Source organism: Phascolarctos cinereus, unplaced genomic scaffold, assembly GCF_003287225.1.
Source record: "Phascolarctos cinereus isolate Bilbo 61053 unplaced genomic scaffold, phaCin_HiC Scaffold_694;HRSCAF=1332, whole genome shotgun sequence".
NCBI classification, from domain to species: domain Eukaryota; kingdom Metazoa; phylum Chordata; class Mammalia; order Diprotodontia; family Phascolarctidae; genus Phascolarctos; species Phascolarctos cinereus.
The window spans coordinates 3,596-20,410 of NW_027556062.1; the positions used below are offsets into that span (position 1 = coordinate 3,596).

At 52.6% G+C, this 16,815-nt stretch overlaps 3 pseudogenes; all 3 read right to left on the reverse strand.

The window, feature by feature from the left end:
• Positions 1-428: 428 nt before the first annotated feature.
• LOC110204610 (ELL-associated factor 1 pseudogene) lies at positions 429-1,352 on the reverse strand (annotated as a pseudogene).
• A 6,442-nt stretch (positions 1,353-7,794) lies between these two features.
• Positions 7,795-8,718, reverse strand: LOC110204608 (ELL-associated factor 1 pseudogene; annotated as a pseudogene).
• Positions 8,719-15,163: 6,445 nt separating this feature from the next.
• Positions 15,164-16,484, reverse strand: LOC110204609 (ELL-associated factor 1 pseudogene; annotated as a pseudogene).
• Positions 16,485-16,815: the final 331 nt, after the last annotated feature.

Below are 16,815 nucleotides of genomic sequence, written 5' to 3' on the forward strand. Positions count from 1 at the left end.
GGCTTTAAGCCACTCCGTGGCTGCTGCTTTCCCTTCAAAGGCCAAAGAATTGTCTTCAGCCCTGACGATGGCTCTTCCAAACCAACGACTGCCGAGGATGTCAATCCCTCCTCCTTTGAACCACTGAGACGCCCACTCCCTCCCCGCCCTCCCGGCCCCACCCCCACGCCCGCTGCTGAGTTTTCCCTCCACAAGGTTGACCAAAAAGCAACCCTCCTAGTTACTGACTGTAAGGATCTCGGTCCTCCTTTTCAAACGGTCTTCAGCTAATATGGACAAGAGCCCCGAGCTCGGGCTCGGTAACTACTCCTCAGTGCTCAGGGATCCTCCAGCGCTGTCCTTTGGTGGTGGGTTTCTGCTCGAGTCCCGCTGCCTCCACATGTTCTCCCACCAAAGAGACAGAGCGGGGAAGCGGCGAAGCGGCGAAGCTAGCAGTCGTCGCGGTCACTGCCAGACTCGCTCACTTGTAAGTCACTTCGCAGGATGTCCAGCATCTGGTTGTTTCCCGGCGGCCGGCTGGTGCCATTGGTAGCAGGGTTTCCTCCGCTGAAGTGCGGGCGACGAGGCTGGGAGTGGAAGGCCCGGGCGGCCGGCTCGTCCACTTGGCTGCTGGCGCTTTCGTCGTCGCTGGAGGAGGTACTCTCGGAATCCGACGAGCTGCTCCCGCTGCTCCCGCTGCTCCCGCTGCTCCCGCTCCTCCTCCTCTTCGTCCTCCTCCTCCTCCTCCTGTTTTCCAGGATTTCCAGCTCTGCCCTCAGCTCTCTCTTCAGGTCCTCCAAGTCGAGTTCAGGCAAAGGGTTCTCTTGGACTGGAGAGGTTTTTGGCCCAACCCACGGCTTCCCTGGGGCTCGAATGGCTGCTGGAAGTGGGGGTGGTCCAGCTGGGGGCTGCTCCATTGGCGCCTCGATTTGGCTGCTTCCTTCACTTCTTCTCTTCTTGACCTGAATGCTGCTAGTGAGTTTCTCCAACACGCATTCACCAGTGTCATGATTAACGATGAGAACACAGTCTCCCTGGTACGGTCTTTTGTTTCCTTGGTACACCGTCCTCGCATGTGTCGCTCCAGGAACGTGTGGTAGCGCAAGGGTGACTGCATCTCCTTTGGCAACCTGGAGCTCTCCTTCACCTGAAGTGTCTAGGGCTGCTGGTTTAAAATCATAGCGGATGGTGTGGAAGAAGACCTTGGGCGTCTTCTGGAAGCTGTCGCCGAGCTTGAGGCAGTGCTCTCGGCCGTCCAGCAGCGGGTTGGCGGTGCGGTCCTTGGCCCTTTGCCCGCCGGGGGAAGCGGCCTGCAGATACCGCCCGCTCCGACCCTTGCGGCCCAGATTCTCAATGGACGCCCTCGCCTCCATGTTCCTAGGCCTCTGATTGCCGCCTTCTCAGAGATTCCTCTCTGGACAGAGAATGCCAGCTCTTCCCCTGGAGCTGTGGCAGCACAAGATGTTGACCCTGAGGGGAGGCGCTGTTTTCTGCGTCTTCCTCTGCTTAGCCCCTCCCTTGACTCCACCCCCACAAGGTGCGGCGACCAACCGGCTTGGGAGAGCCCTTCCAGGCTCTGCCGTCCACGTGAGCCCTGGCCATTCAGCACCACCATCTCTCCAAGAAAACATCTTCACTTCCTCCTAGCACTTGCAAAGCTCTCCAGTTCTCCTACCTAACTGGGTCACGTAGCAAGGATCCATGTCATTGGCACGCACCAGGACCAGCAGGTTTCTGAGCGTCTGAGGTTCTGAGATGGGAAGAGGGCAGGGAAAACCGCCAATCATCATGTCTTTCCCCAAACTGCAGCACCACCCCTCCCCCAGGACTGCCCTTCAATCCTTGCCGCCAGTGGGCAGTGGGGAGAAATGGTCGGCATTTCTCTTGGGAAATAGAGGGACAGCATCAGTATTCTTTGCAAATGTCTTCTTTGGTGTGCTAGCTCTGAACAGAGGGAGAGCAAGGTGTACAGGGAACAACACTGGCACGCAAACGGAAGGCACGTCACCCAACCCTGCTTGCCTCCTTTTCCTCCCCTGCAGAACGAGGGTGGAGGGAGGGAAGGGTAAACTACTCCAGCACCTTTCCCTAGAAAACCCCCAAGAGAGCCACCAATTGACTGAACAAGCACAATGCCAATCCTGAAGTGGAGGGGCAGTCATTTGCATAGCTAACCCCTTGGTTAAAGAGTCATTGAAATGGGTGGGATCTTGAGTGCAATGCCCCCCCCCCCCGATGCAGAATTGCTTGCCAGGGAAATCAGATTTGTCAAAGAAGCAAAGGTGTCCTTGGAAAACTGTCCAGCCAGAAGCCATCTTGCATGAGCTATACTGTAGGCAGAGTTGATCCAGAATTTGGGGTGGAGGATGATTCCTTGACTCCAACCATGAGAGAAAAGCAGAATAGAAAGTAGGGAAGAATGGGAAGAGTGGAACGATTGAGACTTGGTGCTCTAGGCAAATTTGATGAGAAAAAGACCATTTTCATGTGAGTGTGTGTGTGTGTGTGTGTGTGTGTTTGTATGCTTGCGAACGGGTTGAGTAAGAATCGGATTGCTTCTAGAGGAAAGATACTGTGAGGTGGGTGCTTTGCCATCGATGGGTGCTGGGAACCTGGAAATGCAAGGGCAAAAGACACACGTCCGACGTGGAAAGAATTCCTCTCCAGCCTTCTTTCAGTCTGAGACGAGGGTTATGAACACAGCAGTTGAGGTGGGTGAGAGTTGAAGAAGTGGAGGCACTGGCCAGATTTGAAGAATCTGAGCAATCGAATGGGGCATAAGATGGACGTAGTATCGGGAAAGAACTGAGAAGGGGTATGGATGGAATGAAGGTTGGGAAGCAGCTGGGACAATCCGGAAGGAAGAGACAGTGAAGTTGTGGGCTAGGTTAGAGGTAAGAGAGAATTGGAGATTGGGGCAAGGTCGACAGCACTACTCAAGGAACTGGGAAGGAGTGGGTGCCCCAGGCCAACCCCAGGGCCTGGGCTCTGTGGGAAAGTCCAGGGCTTTGTTGGTGTCCATCATCTGAGCCCCATCCTTATTCCCTCCTCAGCCAAATGGGTGCCAGATTCGTCTGGCTTGAGGTTGAAGGTCTAGGCTTGTGAAACTGATTCCCACGCTGGCACGGGCATAGAGCTGGAGGGGGTCCCAGGAGGAGGTTGACCGGAACCTAGCACAGGCTGCATCCAGGGGACGAGGGCATGACCTAGGCTGCTCCCCACTGTTTCTTGCCAACTCTAGCTGATGTGGAAGACACAAATCTGCACGGCCCAAAGAGAGGGAGAAGTCAAAGTGCAGAACCCATGAACATCATGTCCATTGCACCTGCAGGGTTATTTGATCTTGTTACTGCCCCGAGCTTCCCCTGGGATTCCAAATAACTTTCTTCCCCAAAGCAAACTGGAGATGTTTCTCATTTCAAATCCGTCACTGGGGATATGGACTGCCTCCCGACTCAGGTGAAAACAGCAAGATCTCACACACTTGCATTGTGCTCAGATCTGTGACTGACCGTTTGCTCTCATGATAGAAATCTGTTCACAAAGCATAAAGCAGATACAAGAGTATTGCGAGGGTGAATTCACAGTTTTCCAGTCGTGAAAGGATCAATTCCACTTCCTAGCCAGACTGAGGAATAGCCAGCTGAGCAACACACCTTTTCAGAGGTACACAATGGGGAAGCTGAGCCAGGAGGGCCCCACCTTAGACTGCAGCTACAATTGCCCTCTCAGCTTTTCCTGATGCAGACCCCACCTGGAACAGTCCCATTCTCTCCGAGTAGGTTGTAGCATTTCTCTTAGAAGGTGGATCATGGACTATTGGATCCTGATGGATTATTGAGATCTATCAGACAACTCAGAGGAAAGTCATGTAAGGTCCCATGAGCTTTGACTTCGAACAGCAAGTTTCATGAAGCACAGCATAGGGAAAACCATTGTTCAGGATCGACACCCCCGTTTTCAATTGGTCCTGGTGTAAAAGGCAATCGTTTGATATCATTTCTAAACACTTGCCAACTGACAGCAAGCCAGGTTCATTGTTTAGGAGCTGCATAAGCCAAAGCCCCTTTTAGAGAGGTTTACCAAATAAAAGGGATGGATGGGGCCCTCAGAGAAGGGGCTTCCTATCCACCCTATCTCCCCTCAGTGCTAAGGACTGCTGTGGTTGGGCAGAACCGATCTGGATGAGGCTCTCACCTCATCCCCTGCTTTCCACACACAGGGTAATCAAGTACCAGCTTGAGGTCTTCGCATGAAAAGAACAAGCAAGCATCTTAGCATTTTCATAAGTGATAGCCAAATTGTTTCGGCTGTAACCGAATGATGAAAAGGTGCTAGGCGTAATGGATACCAAAGTTGACCTGTTTGGAACTTGAAAGCAAGCCTTTAGGAATCAGTGAGCCGACTTGCAGTGTGTTGAATGGATTTTCCCAGGACTTTCCCCAGAGAATGGGTATCTCCTGAGGAACATGTCAAAACTCCAACTTTCCTGTCTCCCCAAGGCTGCTGGTGGTGGGTAAGAGAGTTGGTGAGCAGGGTGTGCCGAACCTGGGTGAAACCTGCGGGCGTTCTGGGTTGGCCCAGGATCCAAGGCCATTGTCAGTGGGGCCCAGGCTGGAGCTGCTGCCCCTCCTTGCCCCTCCATCTCCCCAGCTGGGGGGAGGTGCAATTCCCAGGTGGGGGAGGAAAAGTGAAACTCTCTTGTCCTCCTCTGATCTGGGAGGAGAAGGGTTAAGGGGAAAACTCGGATGTGTTTGCCCCCTCCCCACTGAGTACCCTGTTGATTCCAAGGGAGGGAGTGGGGGAAGGGAATGACCAGGCTTGTAAGGAGGACTTTCCCAACTCTTTGACCATCAAGCACTAAACCTCCACAATCTGCTATGATGTGTGTGTCAGGTCTGACTTTTCAGTGTAGCCTGACTTGGGACTACCACAGGAAGAAGCGGAATTTTTTTTTCTTTCTTAAATCGGGACCCTAATGCATTGTTGGTGGAGTTGTGAACTGATCCACCCATTCTGGAGAGCCATTTGGAACTATGCCCAAAGTGCTATCCAACTGTGCATACTCTTTGACCCAGCAATACCACTTCGAGGTCTGCATCCCAAAGAGATCATCCAAATGGGAAAAGGGCCCACGGGTGCAAAAATATTGAGAGCAGCCTTTTCTGGTGGCAAAGAATTGGGAAAGAAGGGCATGCCTGTCAGTTGGGAAATGGCTGAGGAAGGGGTGCTATATGAATGTAATGGAAGAGTATTTTGCTATAAGAAATGATGAGGAGGTGGACTTCAGAAAAACCTGAAAGGCACATGATGCAAAATGCTGCCCACATCCAGAAAAAGAACCATGGAAACTGAACGGTGATTGAGGCACAATATTTGCTCTCTCTCTGTCTCTCTCTGTCTCTGTCTCTCTCTCTCTGTCTCTCTCTGTCTCTCTCTCTTTCTGTCTCTCTCTCTGTCTCTGTCTCTCTCTGTCTCTCTGTCTCTGTCTCTCTCTCTCTCCCTCTGTCTCTGTCTCTCTCTCTCCCTCTCTCTCTCTCTGTCTCTCTGTCTCTGTCTCTCTCTCTCCCTCTCTCTCTCTCTGTCTCTCCATCTTTCTCTCTGTTTCTTTTTTCCTTCTGCTTTGTCCCATTAGTTCTGATTCTTCTTTACAATGTGAGGAATTGGAAAAGAGGCTTTTTATGAATGTATATTTTGAGCCTCTCTCAGTTTATCTGCTATCTTGGGGCGTGGACTAGAGAATTTTGAAGAAAATTTGGAACTCAAAACGTCAGGGAAGTGAATGTTGGAAACAGAAAACAAGCAAATAAATAAATTTATTGTTTTTAAAAAAGTTTCTTTTTTTATTTCGTTGACGTTTGACAGTCTATCTTGTTCCTCTAGATCATAGAGGCCAGGCACAAAGCTTCCCTTCTAAAGGTCTTGGAGACGAAGCATTTTCCAGTGGTAAGGTCCGATGGGATGAATTTTTGGTGTGAGCAGAAGCAAGGATCAACCAGATAGAACTGACGCTCATTGGTTTGAATAATCACACATCACTTTATTGATCCACATGAGAACAAATCTATACAGATAGCCACTCGCAGTGTCATGTTCAGTCACATGTCCTACAGAGTCACCCGTATTCCTCAGCGTCATTGACAGGCCTCTGCCCTTTACTGCCCTGGACAGATCATGAGGGATCCAGGGCTACTTTCTTTCTGAGGAAGGTAAGGAGAGACGTCAGGGGGAAGAGGTCCTCCAGAGACTGTGGAGCAGGCAACTGTCTGTGACATCGTCAAAGGCTCTATGTCCCTTTGCCTGATCCAGAGAAACGTCCACTTTCGACTAGGTGGGCTGGACTGAAAGACACGTTGCCAATCCCACAGGAAGAAACAACGTCCAGTTGTAACAGCTGCTAGAGTCCTCCCATCTTCAAAGGCTGATGAGAGCTTCCCCTTTCTGCTGAGGAAATCTTTACAGATGCCCAGATCCCAAGCTGCCACTCAACGGTGTTTGTGGGAGATGAAGGTGTGGGCCCCCAAAGCTGCAGGGACACGGTCCAGTCTGTCTTTGTGGTCAGGCAGGTGTCGAGGGACACTTGCATACTGGACACTCTTCAAATCTTCAGACGGGAGGAGGTGAGGATGGGCTGAGTCCGCATCAAGGGTTCTATCCCTCTGGAAACTCTTGAGCACTTCTCTCAAGCCTGTGATGGGGCAGGTGGTCCAGGCAGGGGAAGCAAGCTCTGTTTCTTCAAGTAGTAGGCACCCCTCACGCCTTTCCCACGTGCCCTTTCTTTCCTGCAGCTCTTCCAAAGGGCACCCGGTCCAAATTCTCTTCTCCTTCTACAGTCCCAGCTTGTAGATTCTGGATTTGTTGGGGCAGCTTGGCCTTGCTGTGCTCCACTTTGACCATGTTGTCTCTGGATTCCTGGTGCGGTCTTTGCACGTATGACTGTTCTTCATCCCAAGAGAACTCGTGCATCTTCCCCTATTCAGCAACGGGTGACTGTTGGAAAGCAGAGGTATCCTCTTTCCAGCCTTTCTCTCTCCTTCTCACTAGCTACAAAGCTCTAGAAGGGTATCTGATTGCTCTAGGGACACACCGATCACTGGTGTGGCTATGCACCTAAGCTCTGCACACAGTAGGTGTTCCATCAATATTCGATTCAATACAACTGGAGGCATTATGGCGAAAGAGGGCAAGTGCTGGAGCCTTGGGTTGTCCTCCCACCCAGGTTCTTTCCTGGCTGTGCATCTGCCTCTCTAAGCTTCCCTGCTTGCATTGGACCGTCTTCGATGTCCTCTCTACTTCGGAAAGGCTATGCCTAAGTCTGTCGGCACTGGCCTCTCAGGTCAGTTCTCCTCAGGCCAGCAAGGCCACAACCTCCATCTCAGTTAGAAGAGGCTTTAAGCCACTCCGTGGCTGCTGCTTTCCCTTCAAAGGCCAAAGAATTGTCTTCAGCCCTGACGATGGCTCTTCCAAACCAACGACTGCCGAGGATGTCAATCCCTCCTCCTTTGAACCACTGAGACGCCCACTCCCTCCCCGCCCTCCCGGCCCCACCCCCACGCCCGCTGCTGAGTTTTCCCTCCACAAGGTTGACCAAAAAGCAACCCTCCTAGTTACTGACTGTAAGGATCTCGGTCCTCCTTTTCAAACGGTCTTCAGCTAATATGGACAAGAGCCCCGAGCTCGGGCTCGGTAACTACTCCTCAGTGCTCAGGGATCCTCCAGCGCTGTCCTTTGGTGGTGGGTTTCTGCTCGAGTCCCGCTGCCTCCACATGTTCTCCCACCAAAGAGACAGAGCGGGGAAGCGGCGAAGCGGCGAAGCTAGCAGTCGTCGCGGTCACTGCCAGACTCGCTCACTTGTAAGTCACTTCGCAGGATGTCCAGCATCTGGTTGTTTCCCGGCGGCCGGCTGGTGCCATTGGTAGCAGGGTTTCCTCCGCTGAAGTGCGGGCGACGAGGCTGGGAGTGGAAGGCCCGGGCGGCCGGCTCGTCCACTTGGCTGCTGGCGCTTTCGTCGTCGCTGGAGGAGGTACTCTCGGAATCCGACGAGCTGCTCCCGCTGCTCCCGCTGCTCCCGCTGCCGCCGCTCCTCCTCCTCTTCGTCCTCCTCCTCCTCCTCCTGTTTTCCAGGATTTCCAGCTCTGCCCTCAGCTCTCTCTTCAGGTCCTCCAAGTCGAGTTCAGGCAAAGGGTTCTCTTGGACTGGAGAGGTTTTTGGCCCAACCCACGGCTTCCCTGGGGCTCGAATGGCTGCTGGAAGTGGGGGTGGTCCAGCTGGGGGCTGCTCCATTGGCGCCTCGATTTGGCTGCTTCCTTCACTTCTTCTCTTCTTGACCTGAATGCTGCTAGTGAGTTTCTCCAACACGCATTCACCAGTGTCATGATTAACGATGAGAACACAGTCTCCCTGGTACGGTCTTTTGTTTCCTTGGTACACCGTCCTCGCATGTGTCGCTCCAGGAACGTGTGGTAGCGCAAGGGTGACTGCATCTCCTTTGGCAACCTGGAGCTCTCCTTCACCTGAAGTGTCTAGGGCTGCTGGTTTAAAATCATAGCGGATGGTGTGGAAGAAGACCTTGGGCGTCTTCTGGAAGCTGTCGCCGAGCTTGAGGCAGTGCTCTCGGCCGTCCAGCAGCGGGTTGGCGGTGCGGTCCTTGGCCCTTTGCCCGCCGGGGGAAGCGGCCTGCAGATACCGCCCGCTCCGACCCTTGCGGCCCAGAATCTCAATGGACGCCCTCGCCTCCATGTTCCTAGGCCTCTGATTGCCGCCTTCTCAGAGATTCCTCTCTGGACAGAGAATGCCAGCTCTTCCCCTGGAGCTGTGGCAGCACAAGATGTTGACCCTGAGGGGAGGCGCTGTTTTCTGCGTCTTCCTCTGCTTAGCCCCTCCCTTGACTCCACCCCCACAAGGTGCGGCGACCAACCGGCTTGGGAGAGCCCTTCCAGGCTCTGCCGTCCACGTGAGCCCTGGCCATTCAGCACCACCATCTCTCCAAGAAAACATCTTCACTTCCTCCTAGCACTTGCAAAGCTCTCCAGTTCTCCTACCTAACTGGGTCACGTAGCAAGGATCCATGTCATTGGCACGCACCAGGACCAGCAGGTTTCTGAGCGTCTGAGGTTCTGAGATGGGAAGAGGGCAGGGAAAACCGCCAATCATCATGTCTTTCCCCAAACTGCAGCACCACCCCTCCCCCAGGACTGCCCTTCAATCCTTGCCGCCAGTGGGCAGTGGGGAGAAATGGTCGGCATTTCTCTTGGGAAATAGAGGGACAGCATCAGTATTCTTTGCAAATGTCTTCTTTGGTGTGCTAGCTCTGAACAGAGGGAGAGCAAGGTGTACAGGGGAACAACACTGGCACGCAAACGGAAGGCACGTCACCCAACCCTGCTTGCCTCCTTTTCCTCCCCTGCAGAACGAGGGTGGAGGGAGGGAAGGGTAAACTACTCCAGCACCTTTCCCTAGAAAACCCCCAAGAGAGCCACCAATTGACTGAACAAGCACAATGCCAATCCTGAAGTGGAGGGGCAGTCATTTGCATAGCTAACCCCTTGGTTAAAGAGTCATTGAAATGGGTGGGATCTTGAGTGCAATGCCCCCCCCCCCCGATGCAGAATTGCTTGCCAGGGAAATCAGATTTGTCAAAGAAGCAAAGGTGTCCTTGGAAAACTGTCCAGCCAGAAGCCATCTTGCATGAGCTATACTGTAGGCAGAGTTGATCCAGAATTTGGGGTGGAGGATGATTCCTTGACTCCAACCATGAGAGAAAAGCAGAATAGAAAGTAGGGAAGAATGGGAAGAGTGGAACGATTGAGACTTGGTGCTCTAGGCAAATTTGATGAGAAAAAGACCATTTTCATGTGTGAGTGTGTGTGTGTGGTGTGTGTGTGTTGTGTGCTTGCGAACGGGTTGAGTAAGAATCGGATTGCTTCTAGAGGAAAGATACTGTGAGGTGGGTGCTTTGCCATCGATGGGTGCTGGGAACCTGGAAATGCAAGGGCAAAAGACACACGTCCGACGTGGAAAGAATTCCTCTCCAGCCTTCTTTCAGTCTGAGACGAGGGTTATGAACACAGCAGTTGAGGTGGGTGAGAGTTGAAGAAGTGGAGGCACTGGCCAGATTTGAAGAATCTGAGCAATCGAATGGGGCATAAGATGGACGTAGTATCGGGAAAGAACTGAGAAGGGGTATGGATGGAATGAAGGTTGGGAAGCAGCTGGGACAATCCGGAAGGAAGAGACAGTGAAGTTGTGGGCTAGGTTAGAGGTAAGAGAGAATTGGAGATTGGGGCAAGGTCGACAGCACTACTCAAGGAACTGGGAAGGAGTGGGTGCCCCAGGCCAACCCCAGGGCCTGGGCTCTGTGGGAAAGTCCAGGGCTTTGTTGGTGTCCATCATCTGAGCCCCATCCTTATTCCCTCCTCAGCCAAATGGGTACCAGATTCGTCTGGCTTGAGGTTGAAGGTCTAGGCTTGTGAAACTGATTCCCACGCTGGCACGGGCATAGAGCTGGAGGGGGTCCCAGGAGGAGGTTGACCGGAACCTAGCACAGGCTGCATCCAGGGGACGAGGGCATGACCTAGGCTGCTCCCCACTGTTTCTTGCCAACTCTAGCTGATGTGGAAGACACAAATCTGCACGGCCCAAAGAGAGGGAGAAGTCAAAGTGCAGAAGCCCCATGAACATCATGTCCATTGCACCTGCAGGGTTATTTGATCTTGTTACTGCCCCGAGCTTCCCCTGGGATTCCAAATAACTTTCTTCCCCAAAGCAAACTGGAGATGTTTCTCATTTCAAATCCGTCACTGGGGATATGGACTGCCTCCCGACTCAGGTGAAAACAGCAAGATCTCACACACTTGCATTGTGCTCAGATCTGTGACTGACCGTTTGCTCTCATGATAGAAATCTGTTCACAAAGCATAAAGCAGATACAAGAGTATTGCGAGGGTGAATTCACAGTTTTCCAGTCGTGAAAGGATCAATTCCACTTCCTAGCCAGACTGAGGAATAGCCAGCTGAGCAACACACCTTTTCAGAGGTACACAATGGGGAAGCTGAGCCAGGAGGGCCCCACCTTAGACTGCAGCTACAATTGCCCTCTCAGCTTTTCCTGATGCAGACCCCACCTGGAACAGTCCCATTCTCTCCGAGTAGGTTGTAGCATTTCTCTTAGAAGGTGGATCATGGACTATTGGATCCTGATGGATTATTGAGATCTATCAGACAACTCAGAGGAAAGTCATGTAAGGTCCCATGAGCTTTGACTTCGAACAGCAAGTTTCATGAAGCACAGCATAGGGAAAACCATTGTTCAGGATCGACACCCCCGTTTTCAATTGGTCCTGGTGTAAAAGGCAATCGTTTGATATCATTTCTAAACACTTGCCAACTGACAGCAAGCCAGGTTCATTGTTTAGGAGCTGCATAAGCCAAAGCCCCTTTTAGAGAGGTTTGCCAAATAAAAGGGATGGATGGGGCCCTCAGAGAAGGGGCTTCCTATCCACCCTATCTCCCCTCAGTGCTAAGGACTGCTGTGGTTGGGCAGAACCGATCTGGATGAGGCTCTCACCTCATTCCCTGCTTTCCACACACAGGGTAATCAAGTACCAGCTTGAGGTCTTCGCATGAAAAGAACAAGCAAGCATCTTAGCATTTTCATAAGTGATAGCCAAATTGTTTCGGCTGTAACCGAATGAGGAAAAGGTGCTAGGCGTAATGGATACCAAAGTTGACCTGTTTGGAACTTGAAAGCAAGCCTTTAGGAATCAGTGAGCCGACTTGCAGTGTGTTGAATGGATTTTCCCAGGACTTTCCCCAGAGAATGGGTATCTCCTGAGGAACATGTCAAAACTCCAACTTTCCTGTCTCCCCAAGGCTGCTGGTGGTGGGTAAGAGAGTTGGTGAGCAGGGTGTGCCGAACCTGGGTGAAACCTGCGGGCGTTCTGGGTTGGCCCAGGATCCAAGGCCATTGTCAGTGGGGCCCAGGCTGGAGCTGCTGCCCCTCCTTGCCCCTCCATCTCCCCAGCTGGGGGGAGGTGCAATTCCCAGGTGGGGGGAGGAAAAGTGAAACTCTCTTGTCCTCCTCTGATCTGGGAGGAGAAGGGTTAAGGGGAAAACTCGGATGTGTTTGCCCCCTCCCCACTGAGTACCCTGTTGATTCCAAGGGAGGGAGTGGGGGAAGGGAATGACCAGGCTTGTAAGGAGGACTTTCCCAACTCTTTGACCATCAAGCACTAAACCTCCACAATCTGCTATGATGTGTGTGTCAGGTCTGACTTTTCAGTGTAGCCTGACTTGGGACTACCACAGGAAGAAGCGGAAGATTTTTTTTCTTTCTTAAATCGGGACCCTAATGCATTGTTGGTGGAGTTGTGAACTGATCCACCCATTCTGGAGAGCCATTTGGAACTATGCCCAAAGTGCTATCCAACTGTGCATACTCTTTGACCCAGCAATACCACTTCGAGGTCTGCATCCCAAAGAGATCATCCAAATGGGAAAAGGGCCCACGGGTGCAAAAATATTGAGAGCAGCCTTTTCTGGTGGCAAAGAATTGGGAAAGAAGGGCATGCCTGTCAGTTGGGAAATGGCTGAGGAAGGGGTGCTATATGAATGTAATGGAAGAGTATTTTGCTATAAGAAATGATGAGGAGGTGGACTTCAGAAAAACCTGAAAGGCACATGATGCAAAATGCTGCCCACATCCAGAAAAAGAACCATGGAAACTGAACGGTGATTGAGGCACAATATTTGCTCTCTCTCTGTCTCTCTCTGTCTCTGTCTCTCTCTCTCTGTCTCTCTCTGTCTCTCTCTCTTTCTGTCTCTCTCTCTGTCTCTGTCTCTCTCTGTCTCTCTGTCTCTGTCTCTCTCTCTCTCCCTCTGTCTCTGTCTCTCTCTCTCCCTCTCTCTCTCTCTGTCTCTCTGTCTCTGTCTCTCTCTCTCCCTCTCTCTCTCTCTGTCTCTCCATCTTTCTCTCTGTTTCTTTTCCTTCTGCTTTGTCCCATTAGTTCTGATTCTTCTTTACAATGTGAGGAATTGGAAAAGAGGCTTTTTATGAATGTATATTTTGAGCCTCTCTCAGTTTATCTGCTATCTTGGGGCGTGGACTAGAGAATTTTGAAGAAAATTTGGAACTCAAAACGTCAGGGAAGTGAATGTTGGAAACAGAAAACAAGCAAATAAATAAATTTATTGTTTTTAAAAAAGTTTCTTTTTTTATTTCGTTGACGTTTGACAGTCTATCTTGTTCCTCTAGATCATAGAGGCCAGGCACAAAGCTTCCCTTCTAAAGGTCTTGGAGACGAAGCATTTTCCAGTGGTAAGGTCCGATGGGATGAATTTTTGGTGTGAGCAGAAGCAAGGATCAACCAGATAGAACTGACGCTCATTGGTTTGAATAATCACACATCACTTTATTGATCCACATGAGAACAAATCTATACAGATAGCCACTCGCAGTGTCATGTTCAGTCACATGTCCTACAGAGTCACCCGTATTCCTCAGCGTCATTGACAGGCCTCTGCCCTTTACTGCCCTGGACAGATCATGAGGGATCCAGGGCTACTTTCTTTCTGAGGAAGGTAAGGAGAGACGTCAGGGGGAAGAGGTCCTCCAGAGACTGTGGAGCAGGCAACTGTCTGTGACATCGTCAAAGGCTCTATGTCCCTTTGCCTGATCCAGAGAAACGTCCACTTTCGACTAGGTGGGCTGGACTGAAAGACACGTTGCCAATCCCACAGGAAGAAACAACGTCCAGTTGTAACAGCTGCTAGAGTCCTCCCATCTTCAAAGGCTGATGAGAGCTTCCCCTTTCTGCTGAGGAAATCTTTACAGATGCCCAGATCCCAAGCTGCCACTCAACGGTGTTTGTGGGAGATGAAGGTGTGGGCCCCCAAAGCTGCAGGGACACGGTCCAGTCTGTCTTTGTGGTCAGGCAGGTGTCGAGGGACACTTGCATACTGGACACTCTTCAAATCTTCAGACGGGAGGAGGTGAGGATGGGCTGAGTCCGCATCAAGGGTTCTATCCCTCTGGAAACTCTTGAGCACTTCTCTCAAGCCTGTGATGGGGCAGGTGGTCCAGGCAGGGGAAGCAAGCTCTGTTTCTTCAAGTAGTAGGCACCCCTCACGCCTTTCCCACGTGCCCTTTCTTTCCTGCAGCTCTTCCAAAGGGCACCCGGTCCAAATTCTCTTCTCCTTCTACAGTCCCAGCTTGTAGATTCTGGATTTGTTGGGGCAGCTTGGCCTTGCTGTGCTCCACTTTGACCATGTTGTCTCTGGATTCCTGGTGCGGTCTTTGCACGTATGACTGTTCTTCATCCCAAGAGAACTCGTGCATCTTCCCCTATTCAGCAACGGGTGACTGTTGGAAAGCAGAGGTATCCTCTTTCCAGCCTTTCTCTCTCCTTCTCACTAGCTACAAAGCTCTAGAAGGGTATCTGATTGCTCTAGGGACACACCGATCACTGGTGTGGCTATGCACCTAAGCTCTGCACACAGTAGGTGTTCCATCAATATTCGATTCAATACAACTGGAGGCATTATGGCGAAAGAGGGCAAGTGCTGGAGCCTTGGGTTGTCCTCCCACCCAGGTTCTTTCCTGGCTGTGCATCTGCCTCTCTAAGCTTCCCTGCTTGCATTGGACCGTCTTCGATGTCCTCTCTACTTCGGAAAGGCTATGCCTAAGTCTGTCGGCACTGGCCTCTCAGGTCAGTTCTCCTCAGGCCAGCAAGGCCACAACCTCCATCTCAGTTAGAAGAGGCTTTAAGCCACTCCGTGGCTGCTGCTTTCCCTTCAAAGGCCAAAGAATTGTCTTCAGCCCTGACGATGGCTCTTCCAAACCAACGACTGCCGAGGATGTCAATCCCTCCTCCTTTGAACCACTGAGACGCCCACTCCCTCCCCGCCCTCCCGGCCCCACCCCCACGCCCGCTGCTGAGTTTTCCCTCCACAAGGTTGACCAAAAAGCAACCCTCCTAGTTACTGACTGTAAGGATCTCGGTCCTCCTTTTCAAACGGTCTTCAGCTAATATGGACAAGAGCCCCGAGCTCGGGCTCGGTAACTACTCCTCAGTGCTCAGGGATCCTCCAGCGCTGTCCTTTGGTGGTGGGTTTCTGCTCGAGTCCCGCTGCCTCCACATGTTCTCCCACCAAAGAGACAGAGCGGGGAAGCGGCGAAGCGGCGAAGCTAGCAGTCGTCGCGGTCACTGCCAGACTCGCTCACTTGTAAGTCACTTCGCAGGATGTCCAGCATCTGGTTGTTTCCCGGCGGCCGGCTGGTGCCATTGGTAGCAGGGTTTCCTCCGCTGAAGTGCGGGCGACGAGGCTGGGAGTGGAAGGCCCGGGCGGCCGGCTCGTCCACTTGGCTGCTGGCGCTTTCGTCGTCGCTGGAGGAGGTACTCTCGGAATCCGACGAGCTGCTCCCGCTGCTCCCGCTGCTCCCGCTGCTCCCGCTGCTCCCGCTGCCGCCGCTCCTCCTCCTCTTCGTCCTCCTCCTCCTCCTCCTCCTGTTTTCCAGGATTTCCAGCTCTGCCCTCAGCTCTCTCTTCAGGTCCTCCAAGTCGAGTTCAGGCAAAGGGTTCTCTTGGACTGGAGAGGTTTTTGGCCCAACCCACGGCTTCCCTGGGGCTCGAATGGCTGCTGGAAGTGGGGGTGGTCCAGCTGGGGGCTGCTCCATTGGCGCCTCGATTTGGCTGCTTCCTTCACTTCTTCTCTTCTTGACCTGAATGCTGCTAGTGAGTTTCTCCAACACGCATTCACCAGTGTCATGATTAACGATGAGAACACAGTCTCCCTGGTACGGTCTTTTGTTTCCTTGGTACACCGTCCTCGCATGTGTCGCTCCAGGAACGTGTGGTAGCGCAAGGGTGACTGCATCTCCTTTGGCAACCTGGAGCTCTCCTTCACCTGAAGTGTCTAGGGCTGCTGGTTTAAAATCATAGCGGATGGTGTGGAAGAAGACCTTGGGCGTCTTCTGGAAGCTGTCGCCGAGCTTGAGGCAGTGCTCTCGGCCGTCCAGCAGCGGGTTGGCGGTGCGGTCCTTGGCCCTTTGCCCGCCGGGGGAAGCGGCCTGCAGATACCGCCCGCTCCGACCCTTGCGGCCCAGATCTCAATGGACGCCCTCGCCTCCATGTTCCTAGGCCTCTGATTGCCGCCTTCTCAGAGATTCCTCTCTGGACAGAGAATGCCAGCTCTTCCCCTGGAGCTGTGGCAGCACAAGATGTTGACCCTGAGGGGAGGCGCTGTTTTCTGCGTCTTCCTCTGCTTAGCCCCTCCCTTGACTCCACCCCCACAAGGTGCGGCGACCAACCGGCTTGGGAGAGCCCTTCCAGGCTCTGCCGTCCACGTGAGCCCTGGCCATTCAGCACCACCATCTCTCCAAGAAAACATCTTCACTTCCTCCTAGCACTTGCAAAGCTCTCCAGTTCTCCTACCTAACTGGGTCACGTAGCAAGGATCCATGTCATTGGCACGCACCAGGACCAGCAGGTTTCTGAGCGTCTGAGGTTCTGAGATGGGAAGAGGGCAGGGAAAACCGCCAATCATCATGTCTTTCCCCAAACTGCAGCACCACCCCTCCCCCAGGACTGCCCTTCAATCCTTGCCGCCAGTGGGCAGTGGGAGAAATGGTCGGCATTTCTCTTGGGAAATAGAGGGACAGCATCAGTATTCTTTGCAAATGTCTTCTTTGGTGTGCTAGCTCTGAACAGAGGGAGAGCAAGGTGTACAGGGGAACAACACTGGCACGCAAACGGAAGGCACGTCACCCAACCCTGCTTGCCTCCTTTTCCTCCCCTGCAGAACGAGGGTGGAGGGAGGGAAGGGTAAACTACTCCAGCA